A 26,565-nucleotide genomic window follows, 5' to 3' on the forward strand; every position below is an offset into this window, starting at 1 on the left:
AACGAGCCAGGCTCGTTTCGTCTAAAAACCGACGCGAGGGTGAAACGTCGCGGTGCACCTGCGGCCAACGCGGCGGCGCTGCTCCGACCTCGCGGGAGGATGTGCACCGGCTGGCCCCGCGCGCACACATCCTGCGTTCGGCGCCGGCAGTGTAGGCGTATAGTGCACGATGCTTCTGCTGCTGCTGCGCCATGGCGTCGCCCCCACACTTGCCGCAGCGGGGGAACAGGCCTGCCTGCGAAGGGTACCGCCATGAGAGTGCACTCCGAACAGAGAAGGGGCTGATACGGGGGTTAGTTTCCCAACCTGATAGTTCCCAGGCGACGCGCGACCGTTCGCGGTTGCTCTCCTTCTGTGGCATCTACTCCCGCATTCCTCCTTTTCAGTTAGGGAGCGTAAAAGATCCCCCGACGATCCCTGCCTCCCTTAACGTGTCGTCACCATCGGGCTTGCAGTGTCCCATGCAGGAACTTATCTCCACTGTGAAACTTCCCGCAGCGCACACCTATGCGGGTGTTCTCCTTTTCGCGTTCGGAAAGAAGACAGAAAATAAAAATAAAGTAGCTGATAAAGAAATTGGTCGAAAGGGGAAAAAAAGAAAAGGAACGAGAGATGCCCGAATTCGAATCGTCTTCGGGTCAACGCGTTCTGTATTCCTGTTCAGCTGCGAGATGAAGCGCATTACGGAAAGCGAACAATCTGAGTTGCGCAAGTTAAGGTGCAAGACAACAGAGATCTGCTCCGACAAAGTAATTCGACGGAGGCCAGGTACAACAACGGGAAAATTTAAGCGTTTAACGTAAGGCGTCCTCCAGGAATTTCTAACAGAGTTTGGCGCCCGTTCTATCTTCGATTCAACCCTTATAATGCAAATGAACTGAAGGTCTGAAAGCCTCTCAAGTTCAAACTAAGGAAAATAAAAAATGAAAGCCAGTTATGAATGCAAACAAAGAAACAAAAATACCAGCCCCCCCCCCCCCCCCCCCCAAATGTACTTTCTTTGAATTTGGCCGATTTTAATGCAGCCTTTTCTCTGCCACCTTTAGTGGAATTGGATTCATGAATATTTAAGTTCTGCAAAGTAACCCTCGGTTGAGAATATAGCTGAGTAACATTTGTTTCATTCGCACAAATGTCTTTCAACACGGTGAACATCGAGATGTGTCTACTTGCAGCTGCTGTTCGTCTTTAATGACATTCGAGACAGTATTGCCTTACTGGGATGTGTAATGCTGAGGAACACGCTCTTATAGCTAAGCATATTGATCTTTATTGAACCTCAGTTAACTCTGCTGAGTAATAAGGTCTGAAGAGCGTTATGTAACGTGGCGAAAATATGGATTGCCCTTCGTCCTGTTCTCTTGTGTTGCGTCGATTACCTGATTACTTGATTGATGTATTAACACTGAATACTGATTTGCCTATTTAACGTTATTTGCTATATTAGTATGCAAGATGAGTATTTACTGGAAATACTTTCTTTAGCGCTTCAAGAGTCGAAAGATAGAAAACTGCACATGAGCGTCTGCCCTGAGCAGTTTAATCCTGTCATTCGTCTCTTAGAAAGCTGAATACAATCAGTGAACCCCAACTAACCAAACTTTCATCTTAACCATAACTTTTTCACCACCCTGACGAATGTCGCCACGTATGCCAGCACTAAGCGGAAATACGGATTTGTAGTGATCGCATAAACAATAGCTAACGGCATATAGATGAACTACGAAGCCACGTAATGATTGAATTATCTAATCTTCAGAGAGCGGTAAGGGCTACCCTTCTATTTCGTGCACGTCTTACAAATGCAACTGTTCGCTGGACGTTAAAACATGAAGTATTTCGGTTGTAAGCATGATAAAGGGCTCATAATTTATTTACGACTTCGGAGGGAGCACACTGTGGAATTGTTCTGCAAAGTAAAAGGCAAGAAACATAAGCCCACACGTAATAGACCTTGTCGCCTTTCCTCGTCTGATGGCGTGCGTGGCTTGCACATGCGTTCACCGCGAAGTTGGCGAGCAAGCGTTTGAGGCAGGAGAAACTGTCCCACGTTGTACCTTCACTTACCAGTGTGACTTTTCTAGAGGGGAATCGAGATCTAAAGCGCGTCAGACTTGGCAGGAATTCGATTCTAAAGGATAAAGAAAGGGTTAGACGGGAAAGGAGGAGAAAAACTAACAACCTTAAAGGTCACGACTCCAGCAAAGTAACAACTAGCCATTAGCGGGCCCTTCCGCCGCACAGGCTGATTTTATCGAATTGTTCGAGCGCTCGGAAGCTTAGTTAACAATAGGTGGTATAATCACAGGGCAGTAATTTGGCAACATAGCGGAGGAGGGGCCTTACCTCGCAAAACGCCCTTCTTTAACAACAAAGTAACTAACACTCTGTCAGCAGCCGTTCGCACCACTTGTTACGTGCCTCTCGCGTCTGCATGGAGAGCGGGAAGTGTTGACAGCTGCATTCAATGCGCATAATAACACAACCAAAAGCGGGAAGGGAGCGTGAAAGAATTTTCGCTCACATTTACCGCGCTGGAAAACAGCGACGTGTCTTTTCGTCTTACTCTATTCAGCGTGCGCCATGCATACTAAGGCTCTTCCTGTATTCGCGCCATTCCACGAAGTTCGCAGCACTAATGAGCTAGAGGTAGCGGGCTACCTCTGTTTACCGAGGCGACAAGGTTAGGGCGCAAAGGGGCAAGCGGCCGAAGTGGGTCGTTTGCCCCCGCTGGTCACGGCCGCCTGGGCAGAGAGAGCAGCCAGGGGTCGGGCAGCAGCCTCCCCCCCCGTCCGGCGCGTTCCCGCGCGGCGGCGCACGTGGCCGGCGGCGCGCGCCGCAGGCTCCGCCTGCGGCTCCGAGCGCCGCGCAGCGGACGCGTCCCGTGGGCCGGAAAATTAGCTGGGGCTCCGGGCGGCAGCAGCTGCCGTCACCAGGGCGCATGCGTGCCGCGGCTATTTAACGACACGCGCCGCCGGGGCGGGGACGATCACGACCCGAGGCAGCGGCCACGCATGCGCACCCGCTCGAGCACCCAGCCGACTTCTCCAGTGTCCTGGCCGCCTTGTGACCGTTACAATGGGCATGTTGGTCCATGCGCAGATGCCCACTGTCACGTTCACTGGGCGGACGTGGCGCTCGCAACCGCCGGACGGAGGTGAATATGACTCTACCGCCGCCGTGAGAGCCGCTCGGCCGCCGCCGCCGCAGCTCCCCCATGCTTTGCCTCTCCTATCGCAGCCGTCGCCCGGGCAGCGATGGTCAGCCGACGGCGCGCGGTCGCCGGGAGACTGCCGCCACGTGACGTGAGCCGCCTCGCCACGGGTGCGTTGGTCCTGCGCAGAGAACAACCTTGCATGCTTTCCTGGCAGCGCCCCTTTTTCGGGTGGCACTTTGCATGGCCGCGCGGCGCGTAGAACATCCCCCTCCTCACCTGCTCACTGCGAAGCACGTGGCCTCATCCGATGTCTTTAGAAAAAGAGCGACGCGGCGCGCTGCTCGCATAGGCTCCTTTCGTTTGAATTAAACGAGCCATCTGCACTCGCCCCTCTCGTCTGCTCATTTCGGAATGAGAAAAACAAGAGCGCATCGCTTGTGCCGGCACAGTATCTCGATCTGCGTAGTCCTTGGTGCAATCAACCACTCTGTTTGCTTCTCAGCTGGTCTCGCTATGACCACTGTAATTTCCAAGTGAAAGGAGCGCGGCCAGAGTCCACGTATACACTGCGTCAAAAATTGTACACGTGGAGGCTCGTATTGGCGCGATTCTTCTCATCGGATGAGCTCTAGCTGAACACGATACTTGAGTGCTGGTGTATTTGAGGAAACTCTGTCAGCTGAGGATCACTTCGGCATATTTATTATGCTGAACTGATTTTCACTGGCGCCTAACGAAACAGCTGAAGGAAGCAATGAAAATCAGTTCAGGTAGCTTTGATTATTTAAACTTTGCCCTGTACATATTGTTTCACATATCTACAGGCGTGAAGTCTGATGTCTAATTCAAAATTATTTTTTGTGACAGAATCATGAATGTTGCGCAAGCAGCACACGTGTAAAAAGAACCAGAAATGATCATCGTCTAGGGTTGCCAGGTCATAAGATGAATACCACGTGGCTAATTTTTTAAAAATAGATAAAATTAGTGACGCGAATACTACCATTTTCTACATTAAATGAACTCAATTTAAGAAGCGAGAGAGAAGGCCGGTACTGAAACACTTCACTTTTGTTTTTAGATGGTCGCTTTGTAATGTTAGCTTCGACAGGCATCTGAGGTGCGCAGCGATGACGTGAGATATCAAGCGATGATAAATCTAAGCAGACTGGTTCGAAAGCAGCAAATTCCAGCAATTTTTCCACTGCGTTCGTTATTGCCAACAATAGCAGATGGATCGTAACGTTGTGTGGGCATTCACGAGCAAAGTCCGCATCAAAAGGCGAAAAATGGCCGAGCACAAAAAACAGCTTGTAACATCCTCTCCATCTATTTGCGCGGGCAACAAACGTTCGTCGTGTACCGCCCTGGGGGTCCTTGATTGACGTAATCATTGCAGAATTAAGCCACCTGTGTATTCCTTTTTGTCACTGCCCCTCACATTTCAATTTTTTTCATTTCATTTTCATTTCACTTTTTCATTTTGTTCGGTCTCACATTCTGTTCTTTGCTGGAACCACATTTTCAATTAGGACCGACTGGCCCGCTGTCGAGCCTTTGCATTTTTTTTTTTCGCATTTTATCTCTCCATTGCTCGGTGTAGTGAAACACATGCGAGCAGCCGGAGTCGGCTCTGAGGCCCACGTGCTGTCGCAGGTTGACGCCGCCTGCGGCGCTCGCGTGCGCGCGAGAGGAGCACCTGAAGGCCCGCGCGCCCGCCTTCCGCTCTCTCGCCCTATCCAAAGGTCACCCGCACGCATGCGCCGGCGCCGCACGCGCGCTCCCCGAACACTGTGCTCTGCCGGCGCGCCTTCGACTTCGAGCGGTTCGGCGTTTGCCGAACATCCCGCCCAGCTGATACTGAAAGCATCGCTTCTTCTCTTTGGAGGCACTAACTGGGTGCAGCGCCTTCGCACCGGATGGCGAGGCCGGCTCGGGCCGTGACTTACTAGAGTTTGGAGTTGGCTGAGACTTGCACCTTCTGTGGGTAGTGGATAACGTCAACGTGACTTGCATGTCGGGTGCACGGTCGTAAATTAGGCGCGTTAAGCATTGAGACGAACTGCTGCAGCATCCAGAATACTACGGCATGCACCTCTGGGCCGGCATAGTATACTGTTTCTTTACGTGCGGTTCTATACAGTTCCAATCAAGCGTAGTGCTGTTAAGCATTGAGACGAACTGCTGCAGCATCCAGAATACTACGGCATGCACCTCTGGGCCGGCATAGTATACTGTTTCTTTACGTGCGGTTCTATACAGTTCCAATCAAGCGTAGTGCTGTGTGGGCCGACCCTGCCACAGCGGGGGCGCTGCGGTGCTGTAGCTAATGGCCCCGGGAGAAGAAAATCGGAATGGGTACCATTTTGAGTTGAATCGCTGGGTTATTTCAGCTCCGGAACGCATTAACGCACGGTTGAACGTCATGTGCAGTGCAGCATTAATATTTAATGTGAAGCACAAATACCAAGCGGGTCGCAAAAGAGGCAAAAAAAAAAAACAGCTCTCCGTCGTGTGGAGCACCGGCATAACGTCTGCTCAGACCTTTGTTAGGCAAGACTGCGCGTCTTTCGCACTTCACCGCAAGCCTGAAAAATGTGTGGAAGGTCGCTTGTTTAAAGATATAGTAAAACCCACCAAGAGTGTTTTTCAGCCTTCTTTGAGCAACATATAGATTCTGTGCTTTCGAATGCTAGTGTTCTCCAAGTTAAACCTTTCTAGTGTGATCTCTTCTTTGAATTGGCGCTGCCGTCTTGATATGCGCTCATTTAAAGCTACTTTTCTCTTCGCTCTTGAAATAAATGATGCAATAAACTGGCTGTACTGGTCGAGCAATTCTCTTTGTTTATTTTGTGCACCGAAAATAAAGTACAGCCTCTTAACCACAGAGGAAAGAAACACCTTTTGGCCGATTTTAACGAGTTTTGACTCGAATTATAGTGCTGTAACTGTTCTCGTATTTTGAGTGGCATTAATTTTTGGTTGGTTTAGTTTATTATGGTTTAACGTCCCCAAGCGACTCGGGCTATGAGGGACGCCGTAGTGAAGGGCTCCGGAAATTTCTGCCACCTGGGGTTCTTTAACGTGCACTGACATTGCACAGTACACGGGCCTCCAGAATTTCGCCTCCACCGAAATTCGGCCGCCGCGGCCGGGATCGAACCCGCGTCTTTCGAGTCAGCAGCCGAGCGCCGTAACCACTGCGCCACCGCGGAGGGGCGGCATTAATTTAGCTCTCACGGCGCCATTAATGCATGCTTTATTCTATAGCCTCACTAGGAAGTTGCACTTTTTGTTAATTATTTCAGAACTGTTGGCATTACAGAAACAGGCGACAATTGTCCCCATAAACGAGTTCAGCTCGGTGCATTCAATTGCCGGTGTGCACCAACGTACTCATGGCGATGCATACGTCCACAGTTTCATCGCATAGCCTGCTTCGTGGGGTCGCCAAAGAAAAGTAGAGCCACTACACTTCCCGACGCAAGAAAATGCACTGGAACGCTTAATTCCGGGGGCAGGCAATGCACGGCAGCAAGCGCACCACACCGGTCGGGCTTCGCAAGAGAGGCTCCGATTATTGTCGAGAGAAGCCAGCTTCAGAAGAGCCTGAAAAATAGCGTGAACGGGAGCTCGCCACACGGGCTTCTATTAAGGACGCCATTCTCGCTCAGCCGTCCTCTCGAATGGACAACCTTTTCCGGGAACTGCGTGCGACGATGGCCGACGGAAAACGAGTTATGCATCGGCTGGGCTCGAAGCTTCGCCCGGACCTGACGCGCGGAATACTACAGCGAACGAGGCTGAGCTATAGCCAGGAAAGCCGTCTCGAGTTCCCGGTGCAGCACTGCAACCGCGGCGGAAACCGCCGTACGCCGAATAGGGCAATCATCAGAGGCGCGACCCTGCCACGTATATAAGTGAGTGGCAAAGCAGGCTGCACTCGACTCTCCTTTGTCGAGAAGGTCCTCTGTTTCGCGCTAAAGAGATAGCAACATAGTGCCAGAAAAGTCAAAGTGCCAGGGAGCCGTCTGTTATTCGCCTCCTCGCCGGCGCGGCCACAAGCTATGCGAATTGGGGCCCTAAGCCGTTTAGGGCGGTTCTGCGGATGGTTGTTTGCGCGTTCGCAGCAGCAGCAGCAGCAGCTCGCGGCGATCAATCAAAACTGCCCTCTTGCATGTGTCGGCGGCGTCTTTCTCGCGCGATTCATTGCATTGGAAAAGGCGACGCGGCTTGAGGAGTGCCGGATTTCACACTTGCAGCGGCGGCAACCGGTACGAAAGTGTGAGGCTGTTCGGCGAGGCGCCCATTGCTGTGCGGCTGCTTCTTATTTTTTCGCCCCGCCAGTCAAGAGCACACACTGCCCTGGCTGCTTCGCGCTCCCCTTTGCAAGGTCGGTACAATGGGTAGCGGCCCGTCGCGCGCTGTTGGCGTACCTAGCCGGTTTGAAATTATAGGAGAAGGGCCGTTGAAGTGAGGAAAAAAAAAAGGAAAACTCGAAAGATTGAGTAGGAGCAAGATGAAACCTGCAGCTCTCGCTAAAATGCGCCGGCGATGTAGCAGTGCTTAGTACATGCAGACCTTAACATGATTCTGCAGGCAGCAACACCGCGTGGGGTGTCTTCATCACTGCACGTACCAGTCCGTGTTATGAAGACCTTTTGTTCATATGTGTGCGTAGGAGACGCAGCTGAATGAAGCTAATTGCGGATATAATCATTTAACCCGCAGTCAGTCTTGTTAAGGTATTCTTATTTTGTATTTGGCAATTTGTGTCCACTTTGACATGGCGACTGCTGGAAAATCATGACTTGCAGAGCGCCTCTGCAGCACTGCAGATATGAACTGAATTTCGAGAACAGACCGATTCAACGCGTTCCAGCTGATAGCTTGTCTGTTCCATGCTGCGTATGTTTAGGCATCTTGAACGAGAAAAAAAATAGGTGTCATAAAAGGAAAAAAAAATACACGTAACACCACGTCGGGACGTGTTAGGTTTCGGACCTTGCTAGAGTATTGGGAATACGAAACAGAAAATTAGGATCGAGTACGGTTGTGCGTGGTAACTTCAATGAGTTTAGCTAGCACCGAATGCTCGAAGACGGACCGCAGGACACAACGGGACGTAGCGCATTGCATCTTGTATTCCACGTTCGTCTATCCTATCCTGACTCAACTACGCGTACTCAAGTTGCCATGTGGTACCATAACTATAGCCCCATTTCTCGCACTGTATACCGGCGCTTAAATAAACAACTACACGGAAATCTTGAGTTGCAGACCAGCATAGGGCTGACTGTTTAACTCCACCAAGAGGACTGCCGAAGATGCGCGACCGGCATGGGTCGTGTGGCGGAGTTATGGTGGCCGACAAGGTAAGCTGACCGTACACCGAGGCGACTATGTATTCGTGCACCTGGTCGGATATATTGTTGCTAGTGCACATTCACTTGCCACAAGGCTTTCAGCCGAAGCTCGTGGACGCTGTCTATTCCGTGAAGAGCCCAACTGTAGAGTTTTGTCACCCGAGTTTATTTCTCCCAAATAATGGAGCTCAAACACCTTCGTTTTCCCAAAATATCCTAAAGGGCTGTCGCATACCGCCATCGTGGTCTCTTCGTCGTGAGGATGGTGTCATCTGATATTAGCACGAAAATTCCTAGATCTCCATGTATCAGCCTAAAACATAGCATTAATGACGACACCCGCTTTAATTCTCTACACATTAGATGTGTCAGCCTCAAGACCTACTGATGACTATACAAAGTGTTAACGACTCTATTGATGTAGCCAAATGTTTGCTTCCTTACGTTCGCATTAAAAGCTTTTTCAGTGTGTTCAACTTGGTCCTCGTCAGTTTCCCGAAATAACTACGACGTGTAAGTCACATGCCAAACACAACTGAAGTTGAGGTATTGGATTACAACAAGGACCAAGGTGGTTTATATCTTGTGTTCAGAAAAGAAAAAACAGCGCTAAATTCTACACAAACCACACAGAAAGACGGACAGGACGGGCGCTGTCTTTCTGTGTGGTTTCTGTAGAATTTAGCACTGTTTTTTCTTTTCTGAACACAATGTCACACCAACTAGCCCAGCAAAAGGTACTGGTTTATATCTGTTAGACTTTTCAGCCCTACGTGTGACAGAGAACGGACGCTGTAACACATGAAAAGCATTGGTGCAGGGTGTTTTTAAAAGCTAGCGCCCAGCCGCGCATTCGGCAGTGGTGCTGACACTTTGCTTGCCTGCCACTAGTCAGACATTGTAGCAACAGAAGACCACAGCAGTTGGCAGTAGCCCTGGTAGTGTGCACTGCTCTTCGTCAGCGCCGTTTGTAGTGAACACCAGCATTTCCGTAGCTGGAGCCAATGTTTGGTTAAGCTGTCGTTGTCACTGTATCACACAATGTCGCTCAGTCAGTCATCTGGTTTTGTTCCATCAGAGCTATACAGGCAGGGTCATCCTCTGCATCAGTATTTCTGTCTTTATTCAATCAAGCAACAAGCTAGTATTGCTATGCTTCGCACCTGACTGAACTGAATGTCTCAGCAACGAGCGTGGAAACAGAACATACGGAAGGTGTAATGCAATGCATATTTTTATCAAGACTTCTTAGAAGTTGGCCACTACTTACATCGCGCATATTGAGGCATGCTCTGCCCTCGTCATGGAAGTCAATCGACTGTATACTGGGACCCTTCGTGCTTAAATGAACTATTTACTCCAGACGCAGCTCATCTATAGTTTGTGACACACGAGGGAGGCGAAAAATAAAAAAGACTAGTAATTTTTTGGAAGCTTGAGCTTACAAACCGTAGCTCCATATAGTACAGCAGTAAAGACTACGATAGCAAGGGGCAACTGTAGGTCCATCTCAGTGCCTAAAGAGAAGTATTAGGCGTGAACTGCTTAGATGTATGCGGCTTTTAAGTTATTGCTGAGAAGATGTTTATTAAGCAACGTGTACCGTGAACTCTTTCAAGACGTTCACTTATCGAAAACAAGCACGCCACTACCGCTCCCGTGGTCATCGTTTTCTTGCCGCCGCTTTGCAACGTGGTGAGGAACTAAGGATACGTCTGCTTGCACAAGCACACATACACGCACACATCGCCCTCTGCACGCACTTCGCCCATTTCAGTAACTTCGAAAACAATGAGTTTGGCGTCGCGTCTAATGGCTTTTTTTGTACCTGTTTTCATGTTCACCTTCCTTCTACACCTTGGAGTGGCCCACTTCTTGCACCAACTCTTCATTGCTTTCAGTCACTTTTTAATTTTGGAGAGTTGACGCAGATGGGCTACCCCGACATCCCTTTCTTTGCATTCCTCCAGACGTTCTTCGTCGAGCAGATCACTCATGCCAACTAAACAAATTCTGCTATTCGTCCGTTTCATCTATTTTGTTGTAGATCCGCTACTGACGGAAGTTTTTTCTTTTAAACTGCTTCTGGCTTATAATATTAGCGCGTCGATAAGGAAGGAGGGTAGAAGTGCGGTTGGCAACCGGATTAATACAAGGAATCCACGTGATGGCAAACAGCTGACATGTAAACTACTGGCTTTGGATTCTTTTTGCTTCTGTTACCTCTTGTTATATCCTGTGGTCATAGTCCGATTCCACTGGCCTATGCTATACTATGCATCCTTAATTTTGAAGCCGCTGAGCTGAAAAAGCAACTTAATGTTTAAAACGGATCGACTGCTGGATGGTAAAGCGGCCCTCCTTACATAATTAGTGACACAATTAAAAGAAAGCCTGTAGTTGCAAGTCATTCCTGCAGACATTTTCGTCGTACGAACTGTAGAAGAAACCTCCGTAAATTTTTTGAGTCGACTAACAGCAAATGACTGAATTTTTTGTGTACGGACAGTGCTCGAACAATGCTCAATTTTAAAACGCCGATTCCAAATCGATTTTCATAGCTTATTCACTGAGGACTTTAGTGCAAGCGAGACAACGCATGCAATCAAAGCAGTAGCTTTAAAAGGCGTGTGTTGTAGTGCCTGGTCTCAACATCGTTAATTCCATACAAATGTCGCGAACGTCAATGTCACAAATCCCGATGTTTCTTCAAGGACTATGACTTCGGCACTGAACATACCGGCTTTCAAATCCTGTTTTTGATTCCGTGATCACAGTGACAAAGATCATGGCATCATCGCTTCAAAGAACGCACCATTTCTATACTTTCTTAGCAACAACTACAATCTAAGAGGAGAATTTTGCTAGTTGCGCGGAAAGATTCTACTTTTTTTTTTAATGAAACTTCCTAATAACAGGAGTTTGGTCCGTAATTTCGGTAATCAGTCAATTCTTTGCTGTAAAAGAGTCAGACTATTGTGAAACTATCTGACATGCGGTCATCTTTGTAGAATCTGAAATAATCAAAAGAGCAACTGGTCCCAGTGTTAGAAGCTTCCGGGAATATCTATGTGTCGCCTTCATGGAAATCCTTGATCAGATCGCTGAAGATTCGAGCATTTTTTTTTTTTCAGAAGTCTTCCGCCACATGAATGACACAGGATATAAGTGCTATGATTTAACGCAGCCAATACGCTTTCATTCGTTTCCCATATTCGCAACGCAATTTTTTTTTCAAGGGTGGCCACAATAGATTTTGACATACGCGACGCTGGCAGATCCAAAAGGCTCCACATGAAGAAGCAACGTGTGCTTACAAAATGAGGGTATGATGTCTGCTGCTCTTCTATTTTACACTTGACTTCATGCATAATAAAATCGTATTCGTCGTTGCTCCCCACTGCACCGAAATACCGGAGGTCGACACGCTCATTGCTAATTGCTTGGAGGTCTGGCCAAGCATCGCCACATGCCGGAGTGATGGCCTCTTCTCGCGAGTGCTGCGAAAGTCCTGGTAAAAAAAAATCACGTTATGCGCGGAGACGTGCACGGTATGCAGTACGCGAATATAACGCCAATAAAGAGCTAGATTTATTTACCTTTAAAAAGTGGAGGCTGGTTAAGGCTGGTTAATCTAGTCGTACTGGCAAGGAACCAGCCTTCTAGCATCCCAAAATGAGCGATTACCACAGGAATTACTACACTGAAAAACAGATAACTTCTATCTTTTTTCTAATCTCCTTTCCTTCGTTCGCCTCTTTTCTCGGCGCTTTTTATTCAACTTCCGCCCTAGTTTAAGCAATCGATCTCCTCCCGTACAAACCTCCAAAACTGGAACCCATTATCTATGAAATAAACTTTTATGATTGTTGCTAACTTTTCATTTAGGTTCTGCAATCGCTTGCAAGGTGCTGTAAGTACCAGCCCACGTAACAGTTTCAGCGGTCACATGCGCCGTATTATTCGCTTTGAAACAGACCCACAGTTCGAGACCGCCTGGAGGCAGGATGGTTCAATAAAACCTCAACTGGTGCTCAGACGTGAGGGCAAATTTAAGCACGCCGTATCGCATTATGGCGGCACATCGCACAAAGACGGGCTGACTGTTTTTTTTTTTTTTTTACGGTGGCGTAGCAGCGCAACGGCGCAAGGCCAAAGAAGAGAGCGGAGGAACGAGAAGAAAGGCACACAACAGAACGGTAATTTCTCGCACACGCTCACCGTAGCTACGAATTAAATAATAATTAAATACGAGAGTCTGAGGCGCAGTTCTGTGACCCAGCAGATCTCTGCCAACACACACACAAGCATCCACAAGAGCATCCACACAAGCATCCACACAAGCATCCACACACAAGCATCCACAAGTTATAGGCAGCATGCTGCTGCGGAGTTAAGAATTCGTCCTAGTATCAGCGAACGAAAAGATTGCCCAATCATCTATTCACCACAAAAAGGAAAACCGTCAAACATGTAACTAAAGGGAACTAGGGCAGTCACACTGAGTGAAATATACCATAAGCCGCTCAAGCGTTGTGTACAGATTGCGACTGTCAAGAAAAGACATTCGCACGCCTTGAGTGACGCCGGAGAACGCAGGGAGGAGTAAATAAGTATGGCAATAAGCATGCAAGCTTATCTCAATAATTTGGATAGAGCATGCGCAAAGTGGCGGTTTCTTGCACTATTATTGTTGGTCAGTACTATTTCCGAAGTGAAATCGAGCTACGTCAGCCTTCTATTCGAGATTCTGTTCGAGTGTTTGGCGGCCAGTGGAGAAATAACGGAGGGCGTAGAAAAGCACAGCATTACAACGAGACGGCGTTATTCCAATGTTTCGATTTTAAGAACTTCTTCATATCACCAAAAAAAAAAGAAAAAGTACCCAAGATTGTGCTTAAATAGTTCAACGCAACATGAAATAAAGACAAACAACTTTTAAAAAAATCGAAACATCAGACAGTTTGCTCAAATTCTTGTTCACCACGCAGCAAAAGCCGTTCGCTAGCGCGCGACGAAGTGCTTCCCTCTCCTCTCAGTGAAAGAGGTCGCGGCACCGTGGTTTGAATCTCCGATCCGCAGCGTGTCCGCCTTTTTGTTCGAGCTGTCAGTGGAAGCCTCAGCTGTGCTATAGCTTTATAGCGCCTCACACTTGTCAGCCCCCCACAGGGGGCTCGGCCGGCGTCCGTTCGAGAGCGCGCCTGTCGTGCAGGCCGGATTGTATTCGCTATTCTTCTCCTTTGCGACTGAATGCGCTTTCAAATTTCCCTTTAATGAAAACAAAGGCCCTCATATGTACTCAGCATCCCATTTTTTGGGCCGAACGCGGCATCTAAGTTACGATAACTTTTATTGTTGGCGGGGAAGAAAGAGCGAGCTAACGTGTTTTTCCTTTCTTCCAGTTGTCGTCAGCGCATCTTATAGCTTAAATACGGTGTCAAACGGAAGCTAACACAATTTCGGCGTTCTTTCTGACCTGCTAAATAAAAAAGCACGCCGTGTAAAGCGCTGACTGATCCACACCTGTGGCGACAGAAGGGCACGTCTTGCTGCGCGCTCCTACAGTCACGGCTGTCGCAAATGTTTCTCAGGAACTGAAGCTATCGTGGCATACGGCTCAACTCCAGCGGACGCCGCTGTGTGGCGCGCGCTGCTCGTGCTCTTTGCGCGGCGAAGGTTTGTGCGGCATGCGCGCTGCGGCAATACGAGCGCGAGTGCATCTTTTTGTTGTTCGTTGTCCACCGGCCAGTCTCTCAGTCTTGACTCAGAACACGCCGGTTCTCCTCGCCTGCCCCGCTCCTAAAATAAAAGCGTAACACCCACCTCTGAACTTTAATGAGATAAATCTAGGAAGAGAACACAAAGGCGCACTTCTGGCAAGCATGGCGTAGCTTACGTTCACACGTTATTTAAACGATGTAAATACGCGCGTAACTCGGAGAAGGTTAAATGTTTGTCGCATACATAATACAGGCTAGACCAATCATTCATTTGCTGCAGTCGTAATTGATTGCCGCCACGACACACCTGCCAAATAATTTGCATAACTTAAGTTCTTGCTGGACGTGCAGGAAGGAAAGCATAGGATGTGCGCTTGCTATCCGAGCAGCATAACAATAAATCTAGCGGAAGTCACGCGTTTTTGCAAGGACTGCTGGGGGTCTTTGGCCGATGGCGGAGTCAATAGTAACGTTGTGCGCAGCGGCGTCGTCTGCATGTGACGTAACGGCCTCTTCTCAGTTCTTTCTTTCCACCATGTTGCTGGAGTACAGTTTAGGGCGTCATGATGACGATCTCCAGTTAGGCTTACTGCAGTCTGTGAACGTCAACATCATGAACCGATACGAGTTTTGGTACATCGGCCCACCCTGTTTGTTCAAGGATTAAAGAGTGCACCAGGGCTATCTAGTAAAAAATCACTATATATCGCTTTCACCTCTTTCCATCCTCCTGCCTCTACACAAGCAGTTGCTTTGAAAACGAAACTACACCCCGAAGAAAGGAGCGAATACAACGGTCAGCGTAACACCGGCAGCGCTCTCCAGCGACTATCCTTAAACGTTCGAACAATCGCGGCGTCATATTAGCCGTCGCCACGCCGGAAAAGGCCACCCACCGCACCGGCACTGTTTTTCTCTATCGTGAAAACGACCGCAGCTTGTGTGAGCAGAGCCGGCGTCGTCCATGATGCGTCGCGTTTTGCACGCTGCTCCGCTACACAAGTTCCGGCTTTGACGTCCTGTAGCGTTAAAACCCGAAAAAGGAAAAAAAAAAAAAACGAAGCTGCAGGTAGAGTGAAACGGGGCGAGCGCTCATTGGCGGCGGCGGCCAGGGGGCGCCCGTGAAGCGCTTCTGTGCGCCGCGCAGCGGGATCTGTCTCCGCGGCAGCGGCGCGGGCTCGGTGCGGGGCTGGTGCGAGTGTGTGTCCGTTCGCTGCGGCAGAGCAGAGCAGTCGGCGGGGATGTTAGCCGAGCGCACAGGTGGCATCCAGGTGGCCGCCGGCGCGCGAAAGGAAAACAAGAGAAATGGAACGTTTCCGAAGCTTCCCCTCGCCGATGCGCGGCCGTCCTCGGCCACGCGCGCCTGGCGATCTGATAGACGCGTCGAAAAGAGGGAGAACAAATGCGAACGGAAAAGGACACTGCGCGGGCGACGTGGCAGTGGGAATGCTGCATCGGTGGCACTGAACGCTACGAGCTCGTTTTGCCTTATACCGGAATCTGGGGACACCTCGGCTGGCCTTAGCGCGAGCGTAGCGAGGGACACGCACACATCCTTTGGGAAACGAGTGCTGTGGTAAAAGCGAGAGCAGACACAGCCGACAGAGCTCTCAGATTCACATGCAAACAGCGCTTACGTGAGATTACGTGAATCGTTTGAATTTGACGGGCACTAAGTTGGCATAAAGGACAGGACAAAAAAAAAATAGAGGACACACAGAGCTGTACAAAAACACAGGACAAGAACACCAGCGCTGTGTGTCGTCTAAATGTAGTTTTGTCTCTGGCGTGTTATTTCCACTTCTAAGCGGTTTTGATTTTCTTTTTGTCGACGCGTAGAAGTACACGACAACGGCACAGAAAGCACCAGTGCGAACATGAACTATGTGCAATGGAGCTCTAGCGTTGCATCTTTGCCCACTTATACACGCATTTAAAGACAAGAGGTGAACAACACAATGAGCCACACCATTTTGGGAACTCTGCAGAGCAGCGCTGGGCCTCTCACGGTACAGGAGACGGCGAGTGGGCAGCATGCAGGCAACGGCTACGACGCAGAGCTCTCTTGCTCTGGTGGTTTCGTTACGTGCTTCATTTGCCAAGAAGCGAGCTTTGCAGAGCCTGGCAAAACTGAGTTGTGCAGCTGCAAACTGCCCGGAAATAAGGTTTTCTGTATTGCCGTGGCAACTAAGCGGCATAAAATCCCAATCACACGTCGCTAATGCGGCCTTGAAACGCGCAGTAACGTTCCGGCAAATCACTGCGTTCTCACCAATTTCAGTGGTATTCACGGCAGCAGGAAAACAAGCGCGTACTTAAGCAATCCTTGGAACCGGGTCAGCCATGTAGTCTTACCGTTATATCCCTGACCCTTTTTAAAGACATGCAGGTTCTCAGAATTACTGGCGCTTTCTCTAGAAATGTGCATGAAAACTGTTCTGTTAGAGGAACATGGTTTTCATTGTGTTTTATCCGAGTTTCTTCAGATATAGGAATAAGAAAAACGAGCAGGTTTATGCTAACACTTGATACGCCCAGTGCTGCAGTAAAACTGCTTCTTTGCCTGACCTCCAGTATTAATTCACTGAAAGAATGATTCACCGACAGGCCAGTTCGGCAAGTTTTATCACGGGGAAGAAAACCTATCGACGCCTAAAACGTAAACAGCGCCAGCAATTTTGGACACTTAGTAATAAATTGCCCTCAAAGCAGCAAATTGACATGATAAATTGAAATCGACGTTCCACAGGTTATTTCGAGGCATTGCCGCCGCAGAAGCTCTGCGAAGGACGACTGTTCGCCGCGCGTCCGGCAGTGCTCGCACGTGTGATAAACGCCCTGTGCGCGACGTAGGCACTGGCTGCCACATGTGGCGTGGCTTAAAATAAAAGCTTTTACGACAGCACACTGCGCGCCATCTTTCGCGTCCTGGAAAAACGAAGCCGAAATAAAAGAAAGGCAAGGCATAAGCGTCTACAACGTCTGCTTGAATACTTAACCGTTCAGGAATGCTACTTGAGTTGTAGCGGCCTAATTAATGCCGAAATGACAGCGTGCATGCTACTTTTTCTCGTATGCAGCGCACTGTCATTGAGCTTGTTTGTTCTTTGTTCTCCAGCGCGCTTGTGTGATGAGCTCGGATTTTAGGTTGAGGTTTGGCAAGCTACTGGTGACGTTAGCCTTGTGATTATTATGCCGGGAATCGCTCCACCAGGGACACTTAAGTATTAATTAAACGCAAGAGTGTGGGCACAGATCACATTCATAGCAGATGAAGTAGAGATAAAAACAAATAAACAAACAAACAGCAGCAGCAAAAGCAGCTGTGTTAAACAAACCCGCATACTGCACGAGCTATACAAAGAGCCAGCAGTGTTGTATTCGGCGGACTTGGCAATACTGAGGGAAAACCGCTGCAGGTCACTGACTTTAGAGCTGTTGGTGGAGCAGGGATAGCACAGTAATTTTTCTTCGTCCATGAACAGCAGAGGTCTCAAAAGTACGCAGGAGACAATTGTGCGCTGCGGCATAAGCGTTGAGCGCAGGCAGGTGCGTATACGTACGAAGAACTTAGTGTATTGTCTCCATCTCTTAGGTGAAGACGAACAGCCGTTTACCCAGTCGTTATTCACAACTCATAAAAAACTCCGCCACATTTTCTAAGCTCACCAGAAAGAAGACATGGTCAGCGTCGTGAAACAGGGTAAATTCATCGCAAATCCGTACACGCACGGTCAGTAAGGCCACAAGAGAGATTTTATGTTCGCACTGTAAGCATAAAACTCGGGAAGTGCGCCCAGCTGCGCAACAGTAAAGGAGGACGAAAAGCACTCTGCTTCGTCTTCTTCTTCGTCAGCCTTGCACCCTGCAGAGCCTCGTTATAAAGCTCGATGCACATGAAAGTATCTAGTACGCTGAAGCCCGTCCATAAGCCCAAGGCAGCGTTGTGGTACAGAAAGTTCAAAAGCTCGACGTCGTTGCTGAAGCTCAGAAGCTATAGAGACTTGAATCGTTACAAAGGGCACCACATTCAGCGCAACCTCAAAACAAAAACGCGTTATTGAGAACAGCTCTCTCGGGTGACGAAAATAGAAAACGCGGAGGAATCCGTCCACTTCGCCGCTCTGCAATTACCGTCATATGCAACAAAAAGGAACATCAAATACTGTTTTTCGTGCATGAATCAACTACTGATGACAAAAAAAAGAGGCTTCAGGCAGTGGCAGTAGGCTAAACAGAGTTGTACTCCTGCAACATGAGGAGGAGAAGGAGAGGCAGGGAGGTTAACCTGAAGGAGAAACCGGTTTGCTACCTTGCACTAGGGAAAAGGGATGAGGGGATACAAAGGTGAAGGAGAAAAGGGAGTTAGGGGAAAATGAGGTCAATAAACGTGCGGTGAAGTTAACAGCCTATAGTGCAGGCCCGACGCTCTCAAGAAAAGCAGCAGTGCTTGGCAGGCCTGTCACCGCCGTCGATCGCCGTGGCCACTGTCCGAGAATCTTCATCTCGCTCAGCGACTCCTGCAGCATATTAACCTTCGAATCATGATAACAGATTAAATTTTCGGAAGGAAGGGAATGACGTTGGAGTTAAGGAGAAAAACTGTCCATGCATTTACATTTTATTAAAAGTTCGTTTGCCGGATGAAAACGGAGTCGACTGATGCACACTTTTGCATGGGGAAATAAGAATGGTGGTAAGGTGGAAAACTGGACTAGTTGGATTCAATTCCCGACGGAAGCAGCACGAAGGACGAGGACGCAAGAAGAAGGACGACACAGCTCAAGGTTCAAATGAAAACATCCGAGCAACTGATGGTGGATATTAACGAAGCTGTACTGGGGATTGGCTGTTGCAGACGACATTTAACACCGGGCACCAGGGTAGAGCGAGACAAAACAGTAAGCGTGTGCCGCAGGCTTACTCCCAAGAATGTTTGCAACGGCACGCATTCAGTGACGCATCACTCCTGTCCTCGGTGCACACGACTCGGCAAACGAGAGGCGAAAGCTTTGCCGACGCAAAGAGCAGTGGTGCCCTTTTTAATAAAAGTAATTTCGCAATTAATAAATTACTTATGCGTCGAAATTACTGTCTCGGAGCAATTCATTACATTACTTAATTACCAGGCCAGAAAGGTAACACATCACATTATAAATTACTAGAAAAGTAATTAAATTATTGTAATTCGCATAACATTAATTGAATTTCTGCAATGTCTGACCAGCATGCAGTCCTTTCAAAGGCATTTTGCTATGTGTACACTGCGACGAACCAAAAATCATAGTGGAGACTTTGCACGATGTCAGGAATTAGGTGTCTCCGTGTGTTCGCTCACAAGCATTCCGCAGAAACAGTGAAAGTACAGCTTGCAGACAAGCTCGTTCGTAACATAAGTAGTAATAGCAGTCATTGTAGTCATCGTGCGAATTTATCTCGAAAACCAACGAGCGCCGTGAGAAAAAGGGTTATTTCCCAGTAATGTTAAATGTTACAGCCTACTATGTTCACAGCCTGCGAGGACTACTTTGTTGATGTAAACTATACCACAGTCCGATGTTCGAGAACTGGAGATAAAACTGCTGAAATCAGTTACGAGTCAAACAAGAACAGGATACACGTGGATCGCCTTCGTACAACTGTGTCAATACGGCGTTTCCTTTAAAGCCGAATCGAGAAGTCTTCACTGCTTAGTAAAGGCCTCCGAATAGGAAAAACATGCACCTACTGTCGCAGACAGAGGCCTCCGTTTTAACACACAAAAACCACAGGGAACTGCCGCAGAACAGCCCGCAGTGCAGGGTCCTGCAGAAAAGCAACACCCTGTATGAAGTATGAAAGCGAAGAGCCAACGAAAAAAAAAAAACGGGTGGTTAGCGTAAAGTCGCTCCAGATGGTTCCATTACACGCAGAGTGTCGGTGAATGGGGTCGCAGTGATTAAGGAAAGAGAATTGGACACAAAGACTCGACCTCTTAAACTCTCGTAGAGGTATTCATATGCAGTCACAAATGAGAGAGAGAGAGAGAGAAACGACAACAGAGACGAATTAAGTAACTGTCCAGAAATTTCAGTAACTTGTGCCGAATGAATGCACGCAATGAGCCCCTAGGAAGAGATGCGGCTGTAGTTTCCAGAGACGAACCGTTCCACAGCGTGCGCTCGAGAACAGCGACGTGCTTAGGGGCTTTCTACGTCAACGACAGGCTAGGCCAGTGACCGATGACTTTCTGTCCAGACAACGGGCGGTTGTTCCGAGGGCCTCGTGCAGCGAGTAGCGGCAGCATCACTGCAGTGCGAACAGACGCAGACAATGCGATCAACTGCCTCGCTCCGACTGACCTCGTGGCTGTCACACAAAAGAGCAAGACACTGCCTTGTTAAGGGCATCTTGGCTCCGTTTATTTCCCCTTTTCTTGAGTTTCTCGAGGAGAAGCTTTTTTTTTGCGTGTATGTGTGTGCGTGTGACGCAAGCGCGTGACTCCTAAAGTGCGCACAAGGTAGGAGAACAGCCTGATGCAGTCTCCTACAACGGTTCTTACAACTCCTCCGATCTAAAAAGCAAGTGCTGTCCCTTTCTCAGGGGCAGTATCATGATACCAGTCTGCGCGCGCGTTTATATGCAGGTGGAAAAAAACATTTTCGGCTCATGAGCGGAGAACGAGTTGTATTTCGGGCATCCAGGAATTTTGAACTAAGATACTCTTGCCTTGAGCTAGGCATTTACTTGTCGTGAGGGCTAGCTGTGTGTGAGTTGACCATCTTATACGACCGCATCTTTCGCTATACGCCTCTGGGACAGCGAAGCAATGCTTCTGGTCTTAGCCTGCTTCCTCCAAGCAGCTTGTCTATTTTCTGTGCTCTTTGTGGTACTGTATGCTGTATAAATGGTATACGTATATACTCTCACTCTAAACACGAATAAGCCTATTTGGGAGCAAACACGGAGTAAACTATCTTCTAGCGCACTGCCTTTTAGGGGCAGGGTATGCTGTCTGTGTTCCAGAGTAGATTTCGATCACTAAATGTGCAGAATGCTTACTCTTGGCAACGGAGTCGCTCTGTGCTCTTTGTGGTACTGTATACTGTGTAAATGGTATACGTATGTACTTTCACTCTAAACACGAATAGGCCTATTTGGGAGCAAACATAGACTAAGCTATCTTCTAGCGCACTGCCTTTTAGGGGCAGGGTATGCTGTCGGTGTTCCAGAGTAGATTTCGATCACTAAATGTGCCGAATGCTTGCTCTTGGCAACTGAGTCGCATTCCCACTGCACAGCATAGTGACTTGATGCAGTTAGAAATGGGAGGTGGCTTTTAAACGCTCCACAGGTGGTCCTGAGGTTAGCAAATAGAGGTGGTTGAAACACTGGTTAAAATCTTCGTGAGTGCTAGAACTTCGCATGCTTTGAAGAGGGAATTTTTTTTCGTTGCCAACCGTAAGCACTGTGTAATTTTAGTAACGTAAATCTACCTCAGCGCTTGGGTAGCATATCCCTAAAAGGGAGTGTGCTAGATTACAGCTTACTCTCTTTTTTTTTCCTGTATTGGATAGTTCGTAATCGTGTAAGTAGATTTCGTTCACCTTTGTGGGCACAGGTGGCCTCAAGAAAATTCGCTTTTTCGCGGGAACGACAGCGCAGGTAAATAAAAAAGAAGTATAAAATGAAGTCACGCGGTTCAATGCTGACAAAATTCGATTAGCTCTATCGAGGCAGTGCTCAGCTGCAAAGTTATTTCTCCTATCTCTACCCATGTTTTAGCTTGCCCATAGATGCAAATTAAGGTGAAAATATGATTTCTGACCCAGGAGACTCTGCAGCTAACACTGATATTCACGCCCGCGAATCTTTTCCTTCCGTCTCTGCAATCACACTTGTACATGAAGCAGTTATTTTGGTGTACAGTGCCAGTCCTTCAGTTCACCCTAAGTGTCCGTTTCCACGACCGCGACGTAGCTGGTCGGTTATCCGCAAAGCGCATTTTTCAAGAACGCTCTTTCTTTTTATTTTTCTTGCTACGATAAAGCCTTTTCGAAACGTTGGCAGTACGTGTTAGCTCTCCTACTTTCTGTGCTCTGCGATGGAAATTTTTCGTGCTATTATAACGATAAAAGCAAAATTGACAAAAAAAATACCAACTCATTTTTCTGTATGCACTGAAAGCACCTCTATTCATACGGACAAATCAAACAAACGCCGCAAAGACAATGCCCCTTTCTGTTCTCAGTTTTCTTCCTGCTCTGTCTGTTAAGTCCCTAGTGAACTAATGGGCATTTATATGCACGGCATTAACAAGGTGGACTTGAACAATGGTCTTTATAGCCTGAGATCCTAACAAAAGCACTTTTCGCCGGGCTGACTTTGATCGCTTGAAAACAGGCACTCACACAAATGTTGCCTCCATCGGATTAAAATAAAGCGCGAAAAGAACGCACTCCCCCACAAGTGTACCTCCGCCCGACAGGTGTCGCCAGCTGATCGTCGCTGTTCCTCCTGCGCCGTTCCTGCGACGAGTGGCTCTCGTATGGCATTTTGAAAGCGCTGCGCGTTATTTGGAGCGGAGTGGCCCATATTTGAGAGCGACCCCTTCGCTTCAAATAGACTGCTCAAGAAAGAAATTTTCAAATCGCACATAGATTTGCGACGGAGCTGCATGCAAGTGCGGTGAACTTTCAGAAACTGCGTCATTTGAGGTTATTGATGACAGCTTCGCATTGTCCGTCACCTCAAAGACCACTGAAGAGAGGAGACTTTATCATTGTGCTTGTTCCTTCTCCAGAACACTTTGCTGTTAACGCTGTATTTACGCGATAACGTGTGCAGAAATTGCAGCAGTACACGCCATCGCGGAATACTCTTTTGGTCGGGAGCACGAGAACTCAGCTCTGTTAATTCAAATGCATCGCACTCATCCCTCAAATGGTGACCGACAGGCAGCATCCAAAATGCAGACCTCTGGTGACTGCGACCGTAAAGGGACGAGAGCAGGCCAAGTCAACTGGCCATCGTTTTGTCGGGCTCAAGGATGAGAAAGCCTTGAGGCACAGTCACGATGGAGGGAAATCTTAATATTACCAGAAAACCGCCTCACAAGCTTAAATGTGAAAAGCTTGGTAAGCAATCCTTGAATCCTCCTGTTCGTGCAGTGCATTTCGCTTCTTGTAGTGCCAAGAAAGGGTACCTGTCCATAGTGCTTAACTCTGCACTGAATGCGTTAATGAAGCCGGGAAAGGAATTGAATAATAGAGGATTTTTTCTTTATTTCTGTGCACTTTCGTTACTGCGTGATCCGCGCTCAAGAAAAAAAAAAATATGACCAGGTGCTTCATCGGCAATGGCGTTCAGCTGTTGGGACGTGGTCGCAGGTTCGATTCCTGGTTCCATTTAGAAAGAGGGAGGAGGGGGAAATGCGTGTAATAATATTTCGGTGTTCAATAAACCCTGAAATGTATGGTTGAATTAAGTCCATAATTATTTTACTACGACGTGTCTCAAGGGCCTGCTGTAGCTTTGACACACACAATTTTACGAATTACTTGCTGTAAGTCGGCAAGAAAATCGGTTATATATTACAAATAACTCAATTCCTGACTGTCAAAACTGAAAAAGCTGACACGAATCTCACAATTCCGGCATCGTCATTGTCGTCGTCGTCGTCGTCATCATCATTATCCAGACTACGCCCACTGCACGAAGTCAATTTTCTTGTTAAACAGCGTGATTGTAGTCTGATGGAACATCCTCAAGACGTGACATACTGAAGCATTATCTTTCATGCGAACATATATGCCGCTTGTTGAAGGTACAACGCACAATCTACACTGACTCGCGCTGCAATTTTGTGAGAGCTGGCGTTATTTCTCGAAGCGAGAATATCGATGTTTTTCGGCGTAAGTTTGGATTACATCAGGAGACGCACCGAAAGCGTATCAATATGCATGATGCATTTTTCTGCCCTGTACTGAGTCAGCACAGCGAGAAAAACTACATAGAGTAGAATGGGCAAAAAAAAAAAACGAGTTAAAGAGTAAATTGTCCGGCCCGCACTAGTCGGCTGCAACCCAAGTATGAAGCTACAAATGCCCATCGAAAAAATTCGCAGTGGCTTAGCTCTGGTTAAGCCTGGATATACAAGCGAAAAGCTGCAGTTACGCTTTGTTTGACGTCATGGCTGTAGCAGTTCACGCACAAGGCACTGGGAGCACCACGATAGCGGTGTAGATTTTGAGCCAACTCCCTCACTATCACTTCTGGGTCTTCTTTTCTTCCTTCCATGACGAATGTCTGCGCCTCTTCTACGGCCGCCGCCGCCGCTCACGCGTTATCGCAACGCCTTGCGAAAGAACCTTCTCTTGGGACTGCGGCGGAGACCGCGCGGCAGCGGCGAAGGCTAAACCGGTGGCGAGGAGGAGAACGGAGGGGGTGGCGAGGAGGGAAAGGGCGCGCCACGGCGGCGCCCAGGGGTGGCCCACGCGAAGCGCGGTGTTGACGAGCCTAGTGAAGCTTTTCGCTTCAAAAGAGTCTCCAGTCGATGGCAGAGGTCAATCATGAAACATTACGTAGAGGTCAATCACTCTGCCCCATTTAGCGTGCACTTGCCTCTCTGGCAGGTACAGGGCTGTTGCCCGCGACGTTATGACCATAGGTCTACGCCACACTCTAAACAGAAAGGAGTAAAAAGACAGTAAGCTGTCATGTACTGCACTCCCTTTTTGCTCCCATACAGGCGTACTCGCGTTTCGAGTGCATTTGTTGGAGGATCTCCTTCGAGGAGCATTGGCCGCTTCGTTCTTGAGTTGCAGCCAACTGTAGACGCCTTGTTCCTCTAATTCCATCGCAAAACCCAATCACTTTTCACTAAGGGGGGGTGTAGAACACACACACAAAAATGACTGTTTGTGGTGATACTTGGTCATATTTGCTCCAGTGCAACCTTTTCTACCGGGTCGAATACATGTCCTCTTGTCGAAACAGTATCTAGCAGACTGAGGCGCCCCCTTAAGCCTTGTTCATTTTATTTTGTGCTTTCCTCTCGTTTGTCGTTCCGACCTGATTGATTTGGCTATCGGTACAATTACACTCTACACACAGATGGAGTTTTTAATCGGTTCGGCCCAACTGGGTGGGTGAAACTTCCGATACTGGGAGCGCAACGCGACACTTGAAAACATTTCAGGAGTAGAACTGTTTGCAGCGTCAGTTAGATTGATTAGGGTGTCTTACGAAAAAAATGAAAAGGTGCTACTGGACATGAGGCCGCTGGATTAAACACCGGTCGCGGTGACCGCATTTCGATGGGGCGAAATACAAAACGCCCGTGGGCTATGCGCTGTCAGTGCACGTTAAAGAACCTCAGAAAATCAAAAATTACTCCGGAGCCCCTCCACTAGAGCGTGTCTCATAGCCTACGTAACACTTCGGGACATGAAACACCATACCATACCATACCATACCATACCATACCATACCATACCATACCATACCATACCATACCATACCATACCATACCATACCATACCATACCATACCACACCATACCATACCATACCATACCATACCACACCATACTATATCATACGATACCATACCATATCATATCCTACAATACCACATCATGCCTTATCTATTAGTCACTCTGAAAACACAAAGCTTCGTCAAAAAGACACGGAGTGTATGTGTAACAGATTTTGGGTTGCACAGCACTGCTTGCAGCATTTGTCGGAAGCCTTTCGTAAATGGTGCTATAAATGCGACAAGCGATTATTAGCACATAACCTGAACTTGTCGGCATGATAAACAACTGGCATTCTGGATAGAACAGCTTGGTGGTTTAGAAATGGTTACTTGTAATGTCTCACGAGCTTTTAAAACCACAACGTTTGCTGTGCGTGAATTCGCTTTAGTTGTCGCCTTACCCGAATTAGTGTCAGTACCATCTATGCGTGGGCTATCATGGAACCGGTTATCATGGACTCGAAAGTACATTAGCTCTCTCCATGAAGTGGGGCTTCACCTGATTTTCCCCAACGCATAGGCAGATTTGAAGCACGTGAGAGGAGAAGGGGACGTTTCCTCTTTCGCGAGTAACATTATGAGGAAAAGCTGGGCAGGTATCTAATATCTGTACTATTTTTTTCTCTGTCTACGAAAAACTGCTTTTCCACCATCGTATTCGAGGCTTGCTCCAGGCATGGGCAATATCGAAGATGCATGTATCTTCGACGCTATCTTTCGATACACTTCGTAATCGGTATTAGTTATTAGGTATCACTTGCGAGAAATGAAAGTATCGGAGTATCGGTATCGAAAATACATTTTA

General features: G+C 48.0%; 1 pseudogene; it reads left to right on the forward strand.

Moving 5' to 3' along the window:
* The first annotated feature begins 3,018 nt into the window (after positions 1-3,018).
* Positions 3,019-26,565, forward strand: part of LOC149350507 (uncharacterized) — a 37,744-nt pseudogene continuing 14,197 nt past the window's right edge.

This window comes from Amblyomma mixtum, chromosome 3 (genome assembly GCF_055824585.1).
Source record: "Amblyomma mixtum isolate Tamu chromosome 3, ASM5582458v1, whole genome shotgun sequence".
Classification (NCBI taxonomy): domain Eukaryota; kingdom Metazoa; phylum Arthropoda; class Arachnida; order Ixodida; family Ixodidae; genus Amblyomma; species Amblyomma mixtum.